This window comes from Crotalus tigris, unplaced genomic scaffold, assembly GCF_016545835.1.
Source record: "Crotalus tigris isolate CLP2741 ecotype Arizona unplaced genomic scaffold, ASM1654583v1 scf7180000024342.5246164, whole genome shotgun sequence".
NCBI lineage: Eukaryota > Metazoa > Chordata > Lepidosauria > Squamata > Viperidae > Crotalus > Crotalus tigris.
This window is the reverse complement of record NW_024100512.1, coordinates 4,014,996-4,037,019: the sequence shown is the minus strand read 5'-3', so window position 1 is coordinate 4,037,019 and position 22,024 is coordinate 4,014,996. Positions and strand designations below refer to the sequence as shown.

At 38.8% G+C, this 22,024-nt stretch overlaps 1 long non-coding RNA gene across 1 annotated transcript in view; it reads left to right on the top strand.

Annotated features, from left to right (window-relative positions):
• LOC120300540 overlaps positions 1-22,024 on the top strand; it is a 124,714-nt gene that overhangs the window by 30,988 nt on the left and 71,702 nt on the right. The window contains exon 2 of the long non-coding RNA XR_005554681.1: positions 14,008-14,095. This is a non-coding gene — a long non-coding RNA (uncharacterized LOC120300540). The remainder of the gene's footprint in view (positions 1-14,007; positions 14,096-22,024) is intronic.

Below are 22,024 nucleotides of genomic sequence, written 5' to 3'. Positions count from 1 at the left end.
TCGGAGATTTGATAGAAAATCAAAGGGAATTGTAAACGATCATTAATATTAAACTCTCAAGCTATTGTCTGGAGAGCGCCAGTGTGATGTGGTGACTTGGGAAACTCAAGTTAACATCCACTCTCCGCTGTGAGTAACACAACTTACTTTTATGGCTTCCTTTCAACATCATTTGCTGAGAAGCTGTTACAGTTCCTGCACCTATGCTGATTACGGGTCTCGCTGGCTCTGGTGAGAACTTCAAAAATGTCACATACGTGAATTAACTTTGTGGCTCTAATTAAAAGTTTTAAAAAGCACACACACACAAACGGAGAAAAATTTACATGAACTGACAACTCTCTAAAGATGAAAGCCTGTCTGAACATCCAAAAATGACCCTATCTTGGAAGACATCCTTTTTAAGTCACAAGAAGCGATTTAAATTAAATCTAAGGTGTTTATGCCAGGTGCCATTGGGCCTAGCCACAAACCTGCTAATTATGCCCAATGTGGACCACTCTCACCAGGCTGTCAGAATATAGTTGGGCCCCTTGCCTTTCTGAAGTTTGAAGAATGCTGCGTTGATTAAATGTCATATTTTCTTTGCCTCCTCTTTCATTGTTGTTTATGCCTAGAAATACAGCATGACAACTTTGCCTAAACAGAGCCCAGACAAGCCTCTTCCTCACAGACTCCTGGGTGTTTTCTTCAGGCCTTGAATTAGCATATGAGCTGCTAGTTCAAGGCAGATGAGCTCTAATTTAATGAAAGTTGCCAACGATCCTGCCCTTAGAGCAAAATAATTTGGAAGTGATTGGTTGCTTCTATTGCAAAGGACTGCTAAAAGTGTGTGTAATGTATTCATTCTAATAATAACAACAGCAAACACTCTCTTTACTGATAGCAGATTTGTAATACTCATGTTTTAGCTCAGAGATAAGAAAGGGAAGATACATTCTCCTTAATGCCCCCCCCCAAAGAATCAATTCTGGGATAGATTATCCAGTGGTGGGATTCAAATATGTGAACAACTGGTTCTCTGCATGGATGCCACTTCTGGAAGTCCATTTTGGGCCTGGGCAACAAAAAATTAGCTACCAGTTCTACTGAACTGGTGTGAACTGGCTGAATCCCACCACTGAAGTTATCCATCTTTGCACTGACTTGTTTTCTTTTAATTTTGAGATGAAGGAAGGAGAAGAAGAGGATAATCAGCAGCAAGGAGAATGGATTCAGTTACAATGGTGACAGGTGCATAGTTGAAAAACCTGATGGAGCAGATTAGGGACAGATTGTCATGGAGAAAATCCTGTGATCACTAAGAGTCAATAATGACTTAATGGCTCATCATCCATCCATCCATCCATCCATCCATCCATCCATCCATCCATCCATCCATCCATCCATCCCTTCTTTTTTACTGTGAATAGAGAAATATAAAGGACCCTGTATTTTATATAGGCAAACTTGCAGGAACAGAGAGGCAGACTGATGCTCCAAGACTGATCTTGTTTGAACACAATCCTCAGTACTCATGGTCATAAAGTAAGAGTGCACGCTTTTGTTATTTTAGCACTTATTATGCAATTCATCTGTATCCAGTCCTGTGGATGCATTTTTGTTGAAGAATGCATGACAAGCCTTCTTCCTGAAGACTTAGGGTTACCATCCCTGGGCTGCAGAACTTTGGAGAGCCACTAGATTGTAATAAAAGGAAATATCCAACTCCAATATCTGTTGGGTTTATGCAGCTATTCTAGCTCTAAGCCAGTGATGGCGAACCTTTTAGAGACTGAGTGCCCAAACTGCAACCCAAAACCCACTTATGCATTGTCGGCTGCCGGGTGGGTATGGCCCATTGGGTGGGTGTGGCCCATTGGGTGGATGTGGCCCATTGGGTAGGCGTAGCTGCAGTGGTAACAGCAGACTGGGTGGGACTAAAAAGTTCAATCAATCAATTCCAACTTTGCAAGATCTTTTTTTTCCCACGAGAAGTTGAAATTGACTGATTGATTGAATCTTTTTTTTTTTTTTTGCACACAGCGGCAGAGGCCTAAAGTGAAAAGGTTTTATAAAACCCAGCTGAAAGCATAGGACTGGGGTGACGGCGCGCATGTCCACAGAGAGGACTCTGAGTGCCACCTCTGGCACCCATGCCATAGGTTTGCCACCACTGCTCTAAGCAGATCAAGGTTCATGTCATCCAATATTCTACAGTAGAATTTCAGCTATAGAAAAGATGGCCACTGACTTATCCGTAATCCAGAAGTTTCTGGTCTTATTTTAATGGAGGGATAGACAATTTAGTTCTCATGATCATCAACTGCAGACATCATTTTTCTGAGCTTATTAGCCTTCCTGCTTCACCAGAATAAGTTTTTAAAAATGTGCCATTATTTGTTGCAAAGCATTGGTCTCCAGGATCTCCTTGAACTATAAGAATGTTCCCAATATTGAACCCATGAGCATTCTTAGAATATAAAAAGATAATCCAGTATTTAGTTGGGATGTGGCTAAGTAGCAATAGAAGAAGGCTAAAAATGGTGTGTGTTCGACAAATAATTATGTAAAGGTCAAAGTTTATGACTCAGTCATCAGGATGCAAATACATAATGGGAGAATTTGCATGATGACTCATTGTATCCTTGCAATTGTGATTTGCTGGAGAGTAGATGGGATCCAATTGCCTGACCAAAGCAACATATAAACCCAAGTCATTAACTAATCAAATAATCAATAAATTGCCAGTCTATGAATCACACAAGAAACACAAGTACATGCTTCTTCCATTAAGATCAGAATCACTGTTTCCACAAAGTACTGCATGAGGGCACTGATCTGAATTGAAATCCTAAGTATGTGAATATGTGCCAGCAGAGAAATGAAGGGGAGGGGCTTTGTTCTGTGTTGTGATCCCACACTTTGGATTTCCTCATTGAGTTCCCATTGATGAAATGACATAAGGATTGATCTTCAAACTGATAAGAGTTTGAATAACTGTTGAATAAACAATCCACTATTGCCAACACACTTGGTATCAGAGAAGAGAATTGCATCTTTCTCTGGTCTATTAAAAAGTGTGAAAAAATATCCAGAAAGTCCCCACTTTAACGTGTGCAGAGATATAATGGTCCTTAACTGGAAATATTTACTGGATATTTAGTTTATTTATTGGATTCTTGTATCACTATGACATTCTCCAAGATCACAGTATTGCAAGTAATAAATCTTGATAAAGAAAACTCTATGAGATTAATATCCACTTTCAGTTTAAGTAGTTACCAGAGGCCTATGATGCATGAAGGGCTAGATGTTCTACATATTGGGAATGTAACGACTTCAACCTTTTATTTTCATGGCAACACAACTTTATGGGGTAGTGTTGTAGTAAGACATCGGGAATAAATAACAGATAAACATGCTCTGTATTAGATTATATTTTGTCAGTTGGAAGAAGGATAGATGGAATTGACAAAAGGAGAGAGAGGAAATAAAATCTTTTTATTTCTATTTCCTATTTTCCTATTCCTATTTGAGGTCTCTGTTATTTAGCAGTGGAAAATAAGTTGCTTAGTTCCAGGCTAACATTTGATACCCTTTTCATTACAGTGATTTTATTGCCGCCACATTAACCAAACTACTAGCCTGAACGTATCAGTACATTTGCTAGACATTCCCCTCATAGGCTATCATTGGTCAGAGGAATGAGCTTGTAGAGGAATATCTTTATAGTAAGTAACTAATAAAGACTCCATGATTACAATCCTGCAGCAATCAAGCATAAATTTGATCCAAATTTAATTCCCAATGACTAATGAATTGGACAAACTTGGCAAGGGTTAGCCATTGCCTTCCCAGATTTTTTTCAACTTCCTGTTTAGCCTACCACGTGGTCTCCCATTGGAATACTAATAAGGCCCATTTTTTAGCTTTTCAAGATCAGACAAAGGCAATGGGTGCTGAGGCATTATTTTATTGTAATTGATGGGTTAGATTTATATCCCACTTTTCAGCTGCAATGGTGAAATGCCCATAAAAATTGGACAAAACATCTGTTGCACCATTGTGGATGCCATCTTGACATCTGTGGACAACCTTGCCACCTTCCTTCTGGAGCTAGAGGGCACCCTGGGGTTAATGAGGGTTAATTTCTCCTCAGGGCAGTAAAATGTACATTACTGAGGTTCACACAAAATGCAAATCTAATTAATTGTTTAGCACGCATCTTGCCTAGCAACCAGGTTGAGTCAAGGAAGCTTGATATTTGATTTGTGGTTTTGTGTTATGTCAGATGTTTCTAAAATCTATCATGGATAGTTTGCCTCTGGATAATAAAATGGGATGTTTTTGTTCTGTTATTAGTTAAAAACTATTTCCATTGTTGTAGTTAAAGATCAAATAAAGCCTATCAACTTCTTAATTCATTGGAATCACTCTGCTTATTCAGACATTCTTTTAACTGAGAATATGCTTAAAACTCTTATTGAGATCAATGGGAGTTAAAATATTTAGTTATGGCTGGATTGTTCCTTTACTGTTTTAAGCCTTTTGAGCCTGAGAATATTATTTTTGCTTTACTTTTAAATTTACTGCACTGTGATCCTATATAACTGATTTCATTGATAATCCATCTGGATTTATCATCTGAGAGCTGCAAGTAGTAATCTACATTAAAATGGAGGATTTTGAGACTCACTTGTGACACGGTGTAAATTACTTTGTGGAGTTCATTGGTGAACATTAAATTCCTATAGTATCTCCAGAGTGTCAAGGGTTAAATAACAGAGGTATTTGCTGGAGATTTATGGAGTAAGAAGTGGAATTTTATACCTCAGTGAATCTGAGGTTGAATTTTGGCATCTCCCTAGGTGACAAGCCCATTATAGCCTATGCAGAGATTTACAGATAAAGGTATTAAACAATGCCACAGTTTTTAAGCAGAAAAATAGAGCTGTACTTTGAGAAATACGTTTAAAGAACAGTTCAGAGACAAAACTCCTTGAACAAAAAGAAATGAGGTTAAGGAGGCTTATGTCAGTCAGAAAAGTAAATGCAGCTGAGGGAGTCTATTAAAATCAAGACTGACAGTGAAATGTCACAGGACACGCCATTCCGCATGCTGGTTTCTTCTTGTCCTTCCCCCCCCCCCCAAACACAAATTCCGCTTTTGTGATTGCCAAGGTCTTTCCAAAAGATTTGAAAAGCTGGAAGGGTCCCACGGATCTGCTTGGCACTTTCACTCAACTCCTGACTGGAGTTGAAATCTGGAGGTGGCCAAATGGTAGATATGATTGATTTATTAGGATGATTTATTTATTATGAAACTTATATTTTAGTTCTAGTTAAAGGCAGTCTGAGTGACTGATTGTTCCCAAGTAGAAAAACAATGAATCAAGCTGAACACTGAGAAGAGCCCACATTGGGACCTATGTCAGTATGAGAAGGTATCTGTAGTCTTCTGCCCTTAATGCATTGGTGTTTTTTTGTCCAGCAGTCCTGTTAAACATGGCCCAGCCCCCTTTAGGAGAAAGTGATCAGGAAGAGCTGCCTCAGGCCAGTATGATGCATCTGTACAATATTTTGCTGATCAAGTTGCTCAGGTCACCTGACTCCACACAGGCAGGGTAAACAGTGATAGGTTGCTCTATGATCTGGGTTCATTTCACCTTTGGATTGCAATGGAGTGGAACAGGTGCTCTCTGCCACCTAGGTATTGCATCCATGTTGCCACATTCCCCCAGGAATCTCATGCCATGAACAGCAACAAGTTTAGGCCTCACTGAGGGAAGCAGACATCTGCATAACCAGAAGGAGATAGTGGTATTCCCCTTTCTTAAGAAGATTTCCCTGATCCAGCTGTTTTGGACAACTGCTGTGTTGTTTTTAATCTCCTTTTTAAGGATGGTTATTGAGAAGAGGTGGGGGTTCAGTCACAGAGTATCCTCTGTGACTGAAACAGACTATCTGGAAAAGAAGACTATCTGGCTCCTTTTCAATCAGGTTACACATATGAAGTTGGGATGGAAATGATATGGTTTGCTTTGTGGGGATACTATAGCAGGTCTTCACCAGGGAGGCTTGCTACTAGTAATCCTTTAAATACTACTGAAGATTAAAACATTTTGGGTGTGCATGTGTTGTCCCCAAAATTGGGTCTTAGCTGATGAAGACTACCTGACACGGGGTGCAGGATTGATTTCATTTTATTGAATTTTATCCCACTTGAATTTTATTGAATTTTATCCCGCCTTGAAAAAATATATAAAAGCTTGTTGAATCCTTTGTTCTGAGACCTGGCATTTTGCTGGCTGGGACCCTTTTTGCTGAAGAGGCAAAAAGGGTCCCAGCCAGCAAAATGCCAGATGTCACAACAAAGGATTCAACAAGCTTTTATACAGTTTTTCAAGGCGGGATAAAAAAGAATTGTCTAATAGGCATCTAAAGGGACACTTATCTAAAGGGTCTTCTATTGGCTACATACCATCCCTATTTCTAACTCTTAACTAATAAACACTTCAAAAGTTATCTAACAAGTATTCTATTGGCTCTACTTCAACCCTATTCCTAAAAGTTAACTAATAGGAATCCTAGAAGACTTTTAGCAAGTCTTCTGTTGGCTCTGTCTTAGCCCTATCCGTTATCTTTAGGAATAAGGCTTGTATGATATGCCTAAAAGACAGCTCTTGTTTTCTACATTGAAAGAGGCCCCACCTGTCCACACTCCTTCTTCTTTTGTTTTTGTTATACAGGCTTTTCACATACACATCTCCTCCCTTCCTTCTGAGTTCATGCCATAACCTTGCATTTTGCTCATTACATGAGCATTTCTAACAGCAGGAATCTGAACTGAGCCATTACAGGCTTTTTTAAAAGGAGACAGTCTATTTATATATTATACTGTAGACATAAGCAAAGCCTTTTCAGGAGAGCTTTGTTCGGAAAGGTGGAAGGAAAGAAAAGAAGAGAACACCAGAGCAAAGCGGATGGCGTCAGTTACAATGGTGATGAGTGCACCATTGAAAGACTCTGAAGATAGACTATGAAAGTCTTATACAGACTGACAAAAAAAAAAGCTGAGACAATATTCTAGCAAAGACTTGCTGTTTATTCAGAAATTATGTGGTTCTCTGTCAACTCTGATTTTAACTCTGGATGGGATAACCTTCCCCCTAAAAGAGGAGGACCTTCACAAAGCTTCACTTGATCAGCCAGTTGTGATTCTACCTGAAACAGGAGACCCAAATGACAGTAACTCATGCCCTTATTACTACTGGTATGGACTACTACAATGTGTTTTATATAGAGCTGCTCTTGAAGAGTACTTGCAAGTTGCATTTGATGCAAAATATAATAACCTGCATGCTGACAAGGAAGAGCCAGCATAGCTGCATAACTCCAATGTGACAGGCTCTGTGATGCTTTTCAAAGGACTTCTAAGTACAATTCAAATTGTAGGATTTCATATTTAAAGCCCTACAGGTTTTGGTGCTTAGACACTCCCAGAACTATTTTCTCTGGGACCTACCTACCCATTCAGTACCTTCATCCCAAATGGGGAGGGGGTCTAGGCCAACTTGCCATGGTCAACTTGCCATGGCCATCTCATTGCAGCCAACCTGCTGCGGGACAACTTGCCGCAGGACAAGAGTTACACTAATATCGAAGAAATGGAGGAATAGAATGATTAAAGAAAGGATGCAAAAGGAGGGACAAAATGACATGTGAATGACAAAAATTAAAATGATTTTTAAATTACTTTAAATACTTAAATTGAATTGTTGTATTGTCCTGCAGTGAGTTGTCTTGCGGTCAGTTGGCCATAGAGATTTATCCCACTGCAAGTTGGCCATGGCAAATTGACCTATTCTGGTGAGGAAGTTATGAGCTGCCAGTGCAGGCAAAGCTTTTGTGTGTTGGCTCGAACCAAAAGGAACAGAGCTCTCTTCAAATGTTTGCCTTGCACCAATCTTGGCATCCTTTAAAAAATTCCTGAGGAACAGTTCTTCCCCAAGATATTTGGGCCCTAATACTTATGACAGTTTACAGAATGACATTTTGGGATTATTGGTATTTCTATGGCATTCTAATCCGGATGGCCACACATTTTTGTTGTGGTTTAGTATTTATTGTTACCTCATTGGATTGATTTTACATGACAGGAAACGACAAAGGTTGGTAGAAAGTGTCTGAATCCTACATAAACCAATAAACAAATGGCTTCCCAAATGTATTGTTTATGTTTATACCCTTACAAGATTTAGGGCCAGCTTAGGCTCATCTTATTGGACATAAAAAACCATTTTATATCTGAAGGTACCGCATGAATATGATCATCAAGAATTCTGAAATCTGGACAGCATTTTCAACTCTGAAGCTTTTAATACCGTACATACACACTGGAAGTATTTTATTTATATATTTATATCCTGCCTTTATTATTTATATAACTAAAGGCAATGAATATTCCTAATACTTCTTACTCCTCCTATTTTCCCCATAACAAAAACTCAGCGAATTGAGTCTGTCTGAGAGAGAATGACTGGCCCAAAGTCACCCAGCTGACTAGAACTCACAGTCTCCCAGTTTCCAGCCTCATGCCTTAACCACTAGACCAGGGATAGGCAACCTTGGCTCTTTTCTGACTCGTGGACTTCAGCTCCCAGAATTCCTGAGCCAGCATGGCTCAGATTGGAAACTTCTCCCTTTCCCCTCAGCTGGCTGGCTCAGGAATTCTGGGAGTGGAAGTCCACAAGTCATAAAAGAGCCAAGGTTACCTACCCCTGCACTAGACCAAACTGACTCTCAAGAGCACCATGAACATGAATCAGTGATCTGAAAATTTATATCAATGAAGGAATTAAAAGACCTGGAAAACATAAATTAATAGTATTTGATGAAGCATACCATTGCTATCTTTTACCAAAATCAATGGAAAATTTATAGGGAGTTTTATCCTCAAATCAAGTTGTATTATTTATACAAATGCATCCAAGTCTTTACAATTTTATTTCCCAGTCTGAAATTGTTATTTATGGGATGGAAAATTTCTCCAAGTTATTGGAAGTGACAAACTCTTTCAATCCTCAGTGATTCAGAGATGGATTTAAGGTCAAAGGAGACCTTTGTCACTTCATATAGGTATTTGTTGCCAATGTGCCACCTATTGTGAGTGACTCTCAGGATGGGAATCTGACTATTTCTGCAAAATATTTTACCTATAAACTTATTTATTTTGGCAGCCTAAACACACAAATAAAAACATGAGGTAGACTGTTCCTCTAACCCATGTTGTATTAGGAGGAATATCCACGAACTGTATTTTTATGAGCTGGGGGAAAACAAAATATTTTTTTCCAGCTGGGGATAAATCTCCCAAATGAATCAGAGTTTTCAGACAAAACAGCGGCAGGTCCAGAAGGAAAAGAAGAGGAATGATTATTAAAGGTTTAAGCCATTGCACAGAACAGAGATGATTTATTAAATAATTTGATATTATGAGCAGCATCCCCATAACAAATGTAATTGCATACTGAGTAGAAAACAATGTGCATTTATATTAACCAATTTCATCATTTGGGAAATCCCGTCCTTGTAACAATTCTCCCAGCTTTTGCAGATAAATGTCCCTCAAAATCTTAACAACTCATTCAATCCCATCCCATTCACCCCTCCCTCTGTCTCGTATCTTTAATCTCATAAATATCTTTATTTCTTTTACCGTAGCATCTCAAAGTGATTTATAGAGTGGGATGAGAAAACCATTACTACAACATTCTTCTAGCATTTATATAGAAGGTCTAAGTAAAGGAGTGAATTTTTAAAAAATGCCTAAAAGTATTATAGTACTCTAGGTGCTTCCCTGATGTCAGAATATGGGCACCAGCACAGAGAGGGCCTGTCCTGGACCCTTCTTTTGCTGGACGGATTCAGTTGCTTTCTGTACATATAGCAGGTGTATGACTATGAGAATATTCTGAAAGGTATATTGGTCTGTTACGTGTCACATGTAAATGTTGAATGTGGCTCAACTGCTAATGGGTAAGGAATGCAGGTTTTTTTTCTGATTTTTTGGGTGGAGAGATAATAATAATAAAGTTGGAAGGGGCCTTGGAAGTCATCTAGTCCAACCCTCTGCTCAGGCAGGAAACCCTATACCATTTCAGACAAATGGCTGTCCAGTCTCTTCTTAAAAACTTCCAGTGTTGGAGCATTCACTGCTTCTGGAGGTAGGTTGTTCCACTGGTTAATTGTTCTAACTGTCAGGAAGTTTCTCCTTAGTTCTGGGTTGCTTCTTGATTAGTTTCCACCCATTGCTTCTTGTCCTGCCTTCAGGCACTTTGGGAAATAGCTTGACTCCTTCTTCTTTGTGGCAACCCCTGAGATATTGGAACACTGCTATCATGTCCCCCTTCATCCTTCTCTTCATTAAACTAGACATACCCAATTCCAGCAGCTGTTCCTTATATCCAGTCCCCTAATCATCTTTGTTGCTCTTCTCTGTACTCTTTCTAGAGTCTCAACATCTTTTTTACATTGTGGTGACCAAAACTGGATGCAGTATTCCAAGTGTGGCATTACCAAGACATTGTAAAGTGGTATTAATACATCACGTGATCTTGATTCTATTAATTAATGCAGCCTAGCACTGTTTTGGCCTTTTTGGCAGCTGCAGCATACTACTGGCTCATATTTAAGTGTTTGTCCACTAGGACTCTGAGGTCCCTCTCACAGTTACTACTATTGAGCAAGGTACCCCCTATACTTTACCTGTACATTTGGTTTTTCTTGCCTAAATGTAGAATCTTACTTTTTTCACCATTGAATTTCATTTTGTTACATAGCGCCCAGTGTTCAAGTCTGTCCAGATCCTCCTGTATCTTAAGCCTGTCTTCTGGAGTGTTGGCTATTCCTGCCAGGTTGGTGTTGTCTGCAAATTTGATAAGTTCCCCATCTATTCCCTTGTCCAAATCATTGATGAAGATGTTGAAGAGCACTGGGCCCAGAACAGAGCCCTGGGGCACCCCACTACACGCTACCCTCCATGTAGAGGCGGTTCCATTGAGAACTACATGCTGAGTACGGCTGATCAGCCAACTACTGATCCATCTGGTGGTGATGCTGTCTAACCCACATTTTTCTATCTTATCAAATAGTAGGTTGTGATCTGAGTAGTAAGTTGTGATCTGATGCCTGAGGTAAGGCAGTTTATATTTACACCAAAAGCACCATCACAGGGCTCAGCAGGTACACAAACAAGATTGAAGGTACAGCCCAAATCAGAAACTGACAAAGAATATTTAATAAATTTATTTTGAAGGAAAATATACGCTACGGTAAAAGAAAAAAAATCCTGAAGTTTCAAAAGATAAATAAAACATAATTTTAAACCCCAAATTTTAAATTATATTACTGTGCAACTGTTTGTCATGAGTAGTAAAATGGAAAATCTCCCCAAACAACAGAAAGTCAATATTAGAAGTTTAGTCAACAGACTTCACGGATATTTATAGTATAAGGATACAAAATAAGATAAAGGCTTAAAAGGACATATTATAAGACAGTTTGTTAAGAACATGGAATTCCACAAAAAAAATAAGTTTAGCACTTTCATCTTTAGCCTCATCCTCAAATGTTTTTTTTTTGAAGACAATTAATGTAAGAAAAGTGTCATTACATATGCGAAAATGGTGCATCTGGACTTTAGAAATAGATCAAAGTCACAGCAAGAATTATTTGACAAAGGCTGAAATTTCCTCTACATTGTTGTAAGTAAAAATTCAAAGAAAGAAAGGGGAAAAAAATAAAAAGTGACCTCAGGAGAGTTTTTAAGACAAATAACAAAATTTGAAACATTTATACAGAATCAGTTAAGCCATATAAGATCTCTATCTATCTATCTATCTATCTATCTATCTATCTATCTATCTATCTATCTATCTATCTATCTATCTATCTATCTATCTATCTATCTATCCCTCTCTCCCTCCCACATTTTAGCATATGTGATGGTTATGTAAAAAAATCAGATGTACTGGAAAGAAATATACAGTATTATTTAAAACATTAAAAAAAAATTAAATTGAAACCTCGGGTTTTTTTTCTCCTAGGAATCTTTCCAGAACAAAGAAATAGAAATTATCACAATTTATTCATACATATCCTAATATGCAACAACACAATCCTAAATGCTTAGATAATGGTTTTTAAAAAGGTAAAGATAGTAGCCAGAAGTAATTTGAATGTTGATAAATAACTTGATCTGATCTGATTACCAGTGTAATGCAATGGAAACCAATTTAAAGTATATCACTTTTACTGATTAATATTACTTTTACTGATTGTATTTTTTTCTTTTATAACATCATAGACATTACTTTTAGATACAAACAGTGGTGACATTAATTACAGTTTAGAGTTTATAGTAATTTATAATTATTTCTTATGATAATATGAATTTAGTTTTATACTTTTGATTAATTAGTTAATGAAATAATTAATTCTAAATTCTATGAAAAATAAAAAAGTACACTCACAAGAATGAGAGAATCTTCACATGCTTTTCCTCTAATGCAGTGGTTCTCAACCTGTGGGTCGGGACCCCATTTGGGGTCGAACGACCATTTCACGGGGGTCGCCAAACAACGCAGTCCACCATTTCCCCCCCCCTTTTCCTTAGCTGTGCTACTCCCTTTTATTCTATTGGCTTTTGAAAGCCAATAGAATAGACTCTCTTGAATAGAGTCCAATTCTATTGGTTTTCAAAAGCCAATAGGAATTGTCTAGGCTGTCTCTGCCCTGCTGAGCCCGCCAAAAGTCCCATTCTGCAAACGCTGCTGCACCGGTTGAGTAGTCCTCGACTTACGACTGGTTGAGTAGTCCTCGACTTACGACCGGCTGGGGGTCGTGGCATTAAAAAGATTGAGAACCACTGCTGTAATGTATCATCTGCTAGCAATGTTCCTCTAGATCTGTGGTGGCGAATCTGTGGCACGCGTGCCACAGGAGGCACACAGAGCCCTCTCTGTGGGCACGTGTGCCGTCACCCCAGTCCTAGGCCTTCAGTTAGGTTTTATAAAAATTTTTTGCTTTAGGCCTCTGCCGCTGTGTGCAAAAAAAAAAAAGTTTCAATCAATCAATTTCAACTTCTCACAAAGTTGGAATGGATTGATTGAACTTTTTAGTCCCACCCAGTCTGCCATTACCACCGCAGCCACACCCACCCAATGGGCCATGCCCACCTGGCACCCAACAATACATACCGTATTTTCCGGTGTATAAGACGACTTTCTAGAGCCTGAAAATCTTCTCAAAAGTCAGGGGTCGTCTTATACACAGGAATATACGGGTAGCTGTTCTCTGAATTTAAAACCAATCTGCTCCCTAGTGGCCAGCCCTATTTTTTTTACAGAAATAAGCACTGACAGGACAAAGCTTTCTAGCAGCAAAGGAGCTCCTATTGTGCTCATCTATAAACAGAAATTCAATATTGTACTGTATTTTCTGGCGTATAAGATGACTTTCTAAAGCCTGAAAATCTTCTCAAAAGTTGGGGGTCGTCTTATACGCCCAGTTGCCTTATATGCCGGAATATACGGTTAGTGGGTTTTGGGTTGCAGTTTGGGCACTCGGTCTCTAAAAGGTTCGCCATCATTGCTCTAGATTCTTTAAAGGACAAACAGGACAAAATTTGTACAAAAGAATTAATGGAATCACGTTTGACATCAGGACTTAACACAAAGGAATAATAAATAATAATATCAAACTTTTCAACCTTTCCACTATTATAGATCTCAAAATAGCCGCCTTGGAGAAAAGAAACTTTGCTAGCAGAATTGAGCAATCCTTCAAAACGTTTCCTGCTATCTCTGAATATGATGAATTTGTAACACATTATAATTGTTATTTGATGAGGAGCTTGTCATCTGTCACATGTAACCTGAATCAATCAGTCCCCTCCTCCTGCTCTCCACCATTGCCTCATTCCTTAACCTTGACAACCAAAAATATGTGGACTTCAATTCTCAGGATGCTGGCTGGGGAAGTCTGGAAGCTGAAACCCACATATCTTCAATCTGATAAGGTTGAGAAACACTGCTCCGGTGCATCTGGTGAAGTGAGTTGTAATTTATGAAAGTTTATATCTTTTTTAAAAAGTTGTTATTTTGAAAAGATGTTATCAGATTCCTTCTGATTTCAGGTTTAGTGAGAGTGTGTGATTTTACTGACGTTCCACGTAGTTTTCTTAGGAAACATCATTCATTCATTCATTCATTCATCCATCCATCAAATTTATACAGCCATCCATGTCTCACTGTGCCACTCACATAATTAAAAAAGCAACAAGAAACAGTAAACAAAATACAATGAACAGAACAGAATAGAATAATAGAGTTGGAAGGGACCTTGGAGGTCTTCTAGTCTAACCCCTTGCTTAGGCAGGAAATCCTATACCATTTCAGACAAATGGTTGTCCAGTCTCTTCTTAAAAACTTCTTAAAGTGTTTGAGCATTCACAACTTCTGTAGGCAGGTTGTTTCACTGATTAATTGGTGTAACTGTCAGGAAATTTCTTCTTAGTTCTAAGTTGCTTCTCTCCTTGATTAGTTTCCATCCATTACTTCTTATCCTGCCCTCAGGTGCTTTGGAAAATAACCTGGCTCCCTCTTAAAGCAGCAAAAACTATAAGGCAATTAAAAATACACTTTTTTATGCTTTTACTTTTACTGTCCTCTTTTGGGATATGCTATGACATTTGTAGTCCACTTATAGCCCTGGACATCACTGGTAAACACCATGCAAGTCCTAACTAGAGCAAACTTTGCTTAGCTTTTTAAAAGCTGAGATGGGCTATGCGTATTTACATGTCTATCCAGATGAAGGTAACATGTAGAGTTCATCTTTTTTGAACACAGTCAGATTATGTTCACCAACATTACTCATAGTCTCCTCTTAAACAGTAAAGCTTTAGGAAGTTTTTCTCCTTTACCAAGCTTTTTTGAGTCACCGAAAAACAATCAAGGTTAATTAATGTCAGTTTTAAATGAATTTAATGCAGATATAAACATGCACATGATACAATTGGGCAGAGTTCATGTCACAATTACATAATTGTGTTAGTTGTGTGGTGATGCACATTCCATTTTTTTAATATCACAGTGTCTTCTAATGGGTGTTGAGTACGCCAGCTGTAAATAACCTATTTGTTGGACATCTTACAGGGGGAAATTGTGATAGCTTTCTCTGCAGCCATTCAGCACACTGTGTGTGATGTCTTTTGTTCAAAGCTAAAAGCCCCTGTGTGAACTGTTGCAGAAGCAGTGTTGTTTTGCAGTTGTTCAGAATCTGGCTATGAATCGTACAAGTCTCTTGCCCCAAATCCTGGAGGTACCATTTACAAAGAGTCATAAGTATCTAATGGGTGCAGTGTTATAACTTAATACTTAAGCAGCAAGAAACTTAAGTGGGAGAAATAATAAATTCAGCCTATCATTGTGTCCAAGGACAGGATGAGATTGCTATGCTGTCTGTCTGACCATGTATCTTTATATGCATCCTGACAATATTCATTGAGTTAATGATTGCTGATGAATGATGGAATTTGATGCCGATGATTTTCTGTATCCAATCTGCTATATATTATAAAGCTGAGCCAAGTTGCCTTCATGGAATGGAGAAGTAATTCTCCAAAGCAGACACCGTAGCTGCTTCCTTGATATAAATTAATGGACAGTGTGGATTATTAACTTGATGTTGAGGATCTTTGGTGGCTTATAGTCGATAATAATGTGGGTAATGAAAATCATTAGCAATATCATTTTCTTGTTCAGTTTCTTCCAGTATCTCACCCAGTTTGTCAGCAAATCTGGGCACATCCTACTCTGTTATTTCAATTAATTTATTAATAGTAACTTCAACCGTGAACACTTTAGACTGAAGTTTTCCCACTCATCCATTGAATTGGGGGCAAAATAAAATATTAGCCAGCTGCCATTGAAGGTAGGACATATAATTACTGTGTTCACTGAAGAACAAATTGGTTCCAGACCACCCCCCCAAAAAGTCTTATATTTTGGCATAGAGATAAGCAATCAGAGTATCCAGGACAATAACCTTTCCAAAGGTCTTAGGCAGGATTCTTAGCACTCTTCTGTCCTGAATTGTAACTTATAATGAAAAAGGAGCATACTGACTGGGGACTTCTGGGAATTGAAGTCCCACATCTTCAAATTGCCAAGGTTGAAAAACACTGCTGTGGAATATAGAAAGGATCCAGACAGTTAGCATCAAATGTCCTCTTCCTCCCACCGAACTGATGACTTCCACCTGCTTAATTGGCCATTGCCCTTCCTGGCTAATTTAATCAGCTGGTACAAGACTGACCTCCTGCTCAAGACTTGACAGTTGCATTGACCCCAACTCTCTCAGCATTTAAAATACTGTGTTTAGAAAATCTGTAGATGCATCTCTATCCATTTGGCTTTTGATGGCATTTCAGGAGCTCCATGAGGGCAGGCCCAGAATCAAATATTTAATTTACATACTAATTGAGATTCAATTGAGATGATCATCCTCCTTGTATTAAAATTTGGTGACCAAATGTTGGGGAGTGGCTGGAGCTCTCAGGTCCTACATGCCTGTGGTAAGGATTCAGGCAGGAGTTAGCCTCCAAACTGAAGCTGAGATAAATCTAGTAGCAATACCACTTGGACGTATATACTATAATGATAATAAAGTTGGAAGGGACCTTGGAGATCATCTAGTCCAACTTCCTGCTCAGGCACAAAACCCTATACCATTTCAGACAAATGGCTGTCCAGTCTCTTCTTAAAAACTTCCAGTGTTGGAACATTCACCACTTCTGGAGGAAGGTTATTCCACTGATTAATTGTTCTAACTGTCAGAGAATTTCTCCTTAGTTCTAGGTTGCTTCTCTCTTTGGTCAGTTTCCATCCGTTGCTTCTTATCTTGCCTTCATGTGCTTTGGAGAATAGCTTGACTCCCTCTTCTTTGTGGCAGCCCCTGAGATATTGGAATACTGCTATCATGTCCCCGCTCGTCCTTCTCTTCATTAAACTAGACACACCCAATTCCAGCAACCGTTCCTTATATGTTTTAGCCTCCAGTCCCCTGATCATCTTTGTTGCTCTGGTTTTGTGTGGCTTTTTAGTTTTTGATTGGTGTGTTGATGGCCGGCAATTAAGTTGCTGCTGTTGTTTCCTTGTGCTGCCAAGCTCGTAACTCCTGTTTCTAGAACTGTTAAAAGTCTCCCAGATAAGATTGATCCAGATCTCAATGTGGATCTTTTTTCCAGTTTTTAAAAGGGTGCATTATGCGTCACACATGGTCTTCTCTAGTACAACATCACAATTGTTTAGGAAGAAAGAATCAAAGAGTTGGAAGAGGGCATTTAGGCCATTGAGGTGAACCACCTGCTTAGTGCAAAAATCCACAATGTAGCATCTCTAATTAAACGCCTTCCTAAAAGTGGATAGCCCTACCAAGAAAATAAAGTGTGCTTCCACCCTCCCTTCACTTTCCTAGCCAGAAGGTAAGCTCACCTTTTAATGCTCTTGCTCTCACCCCTTTGATTTAATCCCAATAATTCATGATGCTTCTCTCTGTGTCACATACCCCTCAAGACAATTAACGAGAGCAGCAATTTGCCAGGGCTGCAAATGAACAAGCCAGCCAGTCTCTTGCAGGAGGTCAGCATCTCTTCGCTTAACTCCAGGGCAAGAAAGACATCAGTTAATTGGACCAGGTTTCCTTCCATGGATTGTTCTAGCCGAAGGTCACGGGTGGCTCAGGGTGAGATCAGGAGCTTGAGGCCTTTCAGTGACCCCTCCTCAACTCTGCAAATCACACTTTTTAGTTTGAACTACAATTTGTGTGCTACATTTTTTTGTTCTTCTGCTGCTAATATAATCCAACAAAGTTTTGTTGTAGCTGCCCAAACTGAAGAACCCAGAAAGTTTCAGTATAAATCAGTGGAAATGAAGAACGCTACTCAGGTATGGTTTTCTGTTACTGACAGCTGGCAGTTTTGCTTGTGGCACAAAGGAAGGACCCTGGTTGTTTGTGGGTTGCATACATCCTTTGCCACAAATAAGTACAGGTAATCCTCAACTTACAAAAGTTCATTTAGTGACTGTTCAAAGTTACAATGGCACTGAAAAAAGTGACTTATGACCGTTTTTCATACTTAAGACCACTGTAGCATTCCCAGGGTCATGTGATCAAAATTCAGATGCTGGACAACTGGCATGTCTATGACAGTTGCAGTCTTATGTGTTTACATTTTGTGACCTTCTGACAAGCAAAGCCAATGGGCAAGCCAGGTTCACTTAACAACTGTGTTACTAACTTGACAATTGCAATGATTCACTTAACAACTGTGGCAAGAAAGGAAGTAAAATGGGGCAAAATTCACTTAATTAATGTGTCAACACTGCTAACATCGGATGTTTTTGCTTTGACAACATATGGAGATGCAACCATTTTCCTTCTTATGTTTTACTCTTAGAATTAGAGTTAGAATTAGATGATACGGGGGGGGGGAGGAGGAAGAATATGCATGGGAGTTTAGTCAGACATAACAATACTGTAACTAGTGTGTGAACCAAGGTTAATGAAATAAGAGTTGATAAGAATTGGTGGGTTGGACAACTGGAGGGAAAGTCTGCATTTCAAGCTAATTGAAGAATGTGATTTATGACTGTTAATTAGAGGAGGGAATTGTGCTTTGATACTATGTGCTCAGGGGAGGAGAATTCAGATTTTGGCTTCGACTATATAAGTGCTGATGTTATGCTACTTGAATAAAGATTCTTTAAGGTAAACAATGCCTCAAAGTTCTTTGAAGAGTTTCATCTGTCGGAATCATGACACAATGTTTCACTTAGCAACAGAAATTTTGGGCTCAATTGTGGTCGTAACTCAAGGACTACCTGTATGGCTTGTGGGACCCTGGGAAGCTGCACCCACATTATGTACTAATCTGTGAGGTGAGCCCGCCATTCAAGAGTGCGTGGCCAAATTTCTGCTGCTTTTAGGGAAAAGAGGGGAGAATATGTCATTTTCCTTCACACTTCCACAACTCAGAGGAAGAGGACATTACAGCTAGTCCTTGACTTATGATCATTTGTTTAGCAACCGTTCATTGGTATGATGGCACTGAAAAAAGTGACCTGCAACCAGTCCTCACACTTATGACCACTGCATCATCCCACAGTCATATGATTACAATCCAGGCGGCTTACATTTATGGTGATTTCAACATCCTGGGGTCGCCTGATCACCATTTGCAATCTTTCCAGTTGGCTTTTGACAAGCAAAATCAGTGGTGAAGCCAGCAGGGAACACCACAAATCACACTCACATGATGCTTCGTTTAACGACTGTACCACTTTAATGATGAATTTTTCTGATCCCAATGGTGGTCAAACATTGAGGACTACCTGTAACATGTCATAGTTTCAGATCAGCTAGGCTGCTACTCATTCTACAACTGCCCATTCCTTAAACAATGGGGCACATTTTTTTGTTCTACATTTCTGTGATTTTAAAAAGTATATATAAAATTATTAAAATGATCCTTGTTGCCAAGTCCTTGGTGCTCTCTGAGCTTGGTTGTTTTCTTGCAGATGTTTTATTATCCAACTAGTAATGAAACATGAGTGAAATAGTAGTGAAAAATTATCCTCATTTTTTTGTCATCCTGGTGTCAGATCCAATTCTAATAACCCTAGGAAGGGGTGGCTGATTACCAGATTTCACAGTGTTTAGAAATGATTCACAATAGATGTGTCACAATATGAATGTGACAAAGTCAACTTTCCTCCTCACAATATTCTTTTCCTGCTTTGGATTAAGCCAAGCTTTTTCATCTTTTTTTTTTTTAAAATTGACTCTTATGAATTGAATGGATATTTTCAGCAAAGTGCTCTCAATAGTCTCCTTGACAATGTTCCATGCTACTAATTAAACCTTATTTCTTTACGATGCATCTTTCACTTACATAGATTTCAATTGCTTTTCTACTGCCCGTTCTTCCTGGTTTGCTCTTCACCAGCTCCTCTTTGTTTATTCTGCACGTAGCTTTGTGCCATTTACAGATGTCTACCTTGTTATACTACTGAAAGAATACAGGATTTAGCACAAATCCTCAGACTGCTGCTGGACAAGATCAGTCTGAAAAGGATGGTGAAGACAAATCCATTAGAATATAACTGCCCAACCCAAAGATAGGAGGGTGGAAGGTGGAAAGTCTTGGAAAAAAAACAATAAGAAAATTCTCTCTCTTTTTTAAAATTAGGTATAATAACAGAAAAATACGATAAAGAAAATGTATATTTAATGTTGCTTGTATTAACAGCAGCAAGAATTTTATTTGCTCAGCACTGGAAAAATAAAGAAACGCCATCTGAAGAAGAGATAATCAAGAAAATACTGGACTGTGCAGAAATGGATAGACTTACGCTGAAGATCAAAGAAAAAGAAGATACAGGATGTTTTCAAATATGGGACGTATTTTATCAATGGCTGGAGAAATGGGGTAGCGATTAGGAATTTAATGTGTATTATGAAGTAAAACAAATGGACCCAGACAACACATTGTTTACCAAGCATCTATGAATTGTAAATATAGAAAACTAATAAAATATTATTTTTAAAAAATCTCTCTTGAGCTGTCATTGTTCTCTCCCCATCTGGCATCATCTTGAACATGTATTATAAGATAAAGAGGCCTTCTCCTTGGCCAGCCACCCAAACTGACTTTTTCTTCTCCTTTTCAGCTGCCAGATATCTGATGTTAGAGGGGCATTGGGGATGGATTTCCTTCCTGCTACATCAAAGCTTCCACAATTGGATTTGTTTTGCTCCTGAATCTTTCTCTGTTGGGCAAAGAGGGATTTCTCCAACATCTTAAAGTCCTTTGGGATAGGACTGAGTTAGAGCAAGATCTGATTGCTTTAGTGCTCTAATTCTTGTAGATAGTAGGGTTTTTTTTTTTAAATTTTGAACTCTCTTGATAGGGATGTCTATGGAAGAGTCTGTGAACGTAATCTCAAGGCCCCTTGATAAGTACATGAGAAAAAAGCAACCTGAACTTCAGCTGTGAAGGACCATGAAAGTCAACACAAATATTAGGAGCGAGCCTGGAAATGAATGCAAGCCAGGACAGGCGTGAAAGCTTAATATTGTCCGATCCTGGAATTTCCTCAACAGTCTGGGCTACCTGTGATTTCTGAAATATTTCCAAATCATATCATGTACCGGATACTGCAGTTATCACTGATTTTCATAGCTTGTTCAGTGAATGACTTCTTGTTGCCTGAAGTGAGGCACCTACATGTAGATGCCAACAGATTCAATAATTTCTTTATTGGTTTTGTGGTTTTGGTGACCCTGCCTTCCCCAGAGCTTCCATCTTCTCAGTCTGCTTTCCTGGGAACTACCTTGTCTTCATTTCTCAAACACAAAATTGAATCTAGGCGCCATGATTTGACTGCTCGTAGACCTATTTGCAAAAGAATGTCACAGCCAAGCCTCAAACATCTCCATTTTCTTTTCCTTTGTGAAGCGGCCTATGTCCATTTATAAAGAATACCGTATTTTCCAGCGTATAAGATGACTCAGCGTATAAGATGACCCCCAACTTCGAAGATTTGCTTGGTTAGAAAGTCGTCTTATATGCCTGAAAATATGGTATTTTCTGGTGTATAAGACGATTCGGCGTATAAGATGACCCCCGACTTCGGAGAAGATTTGCATGGTTTAGAAAGTCGTCTTATACGCCGGAAAATATGCTAAGCATATTTAATGTCTTGTAGGGCCTTAATCAATGCTTTTTTTTTGTTAAAAAAAGGTGCTGGAACTCATACACATCATACAACCCGCCTTGCCTACCCTATAAGGTTCCATCCAAAAAAGGTGCCAGAACTCTGTTCTGGGCGTTCTATGACAAAAAAAGCCCTGGCCTTAATGAATCTTTAATTTGGGGAGTGAAGACTTATCTTAACCTCAGATGCTTTTGGACTAC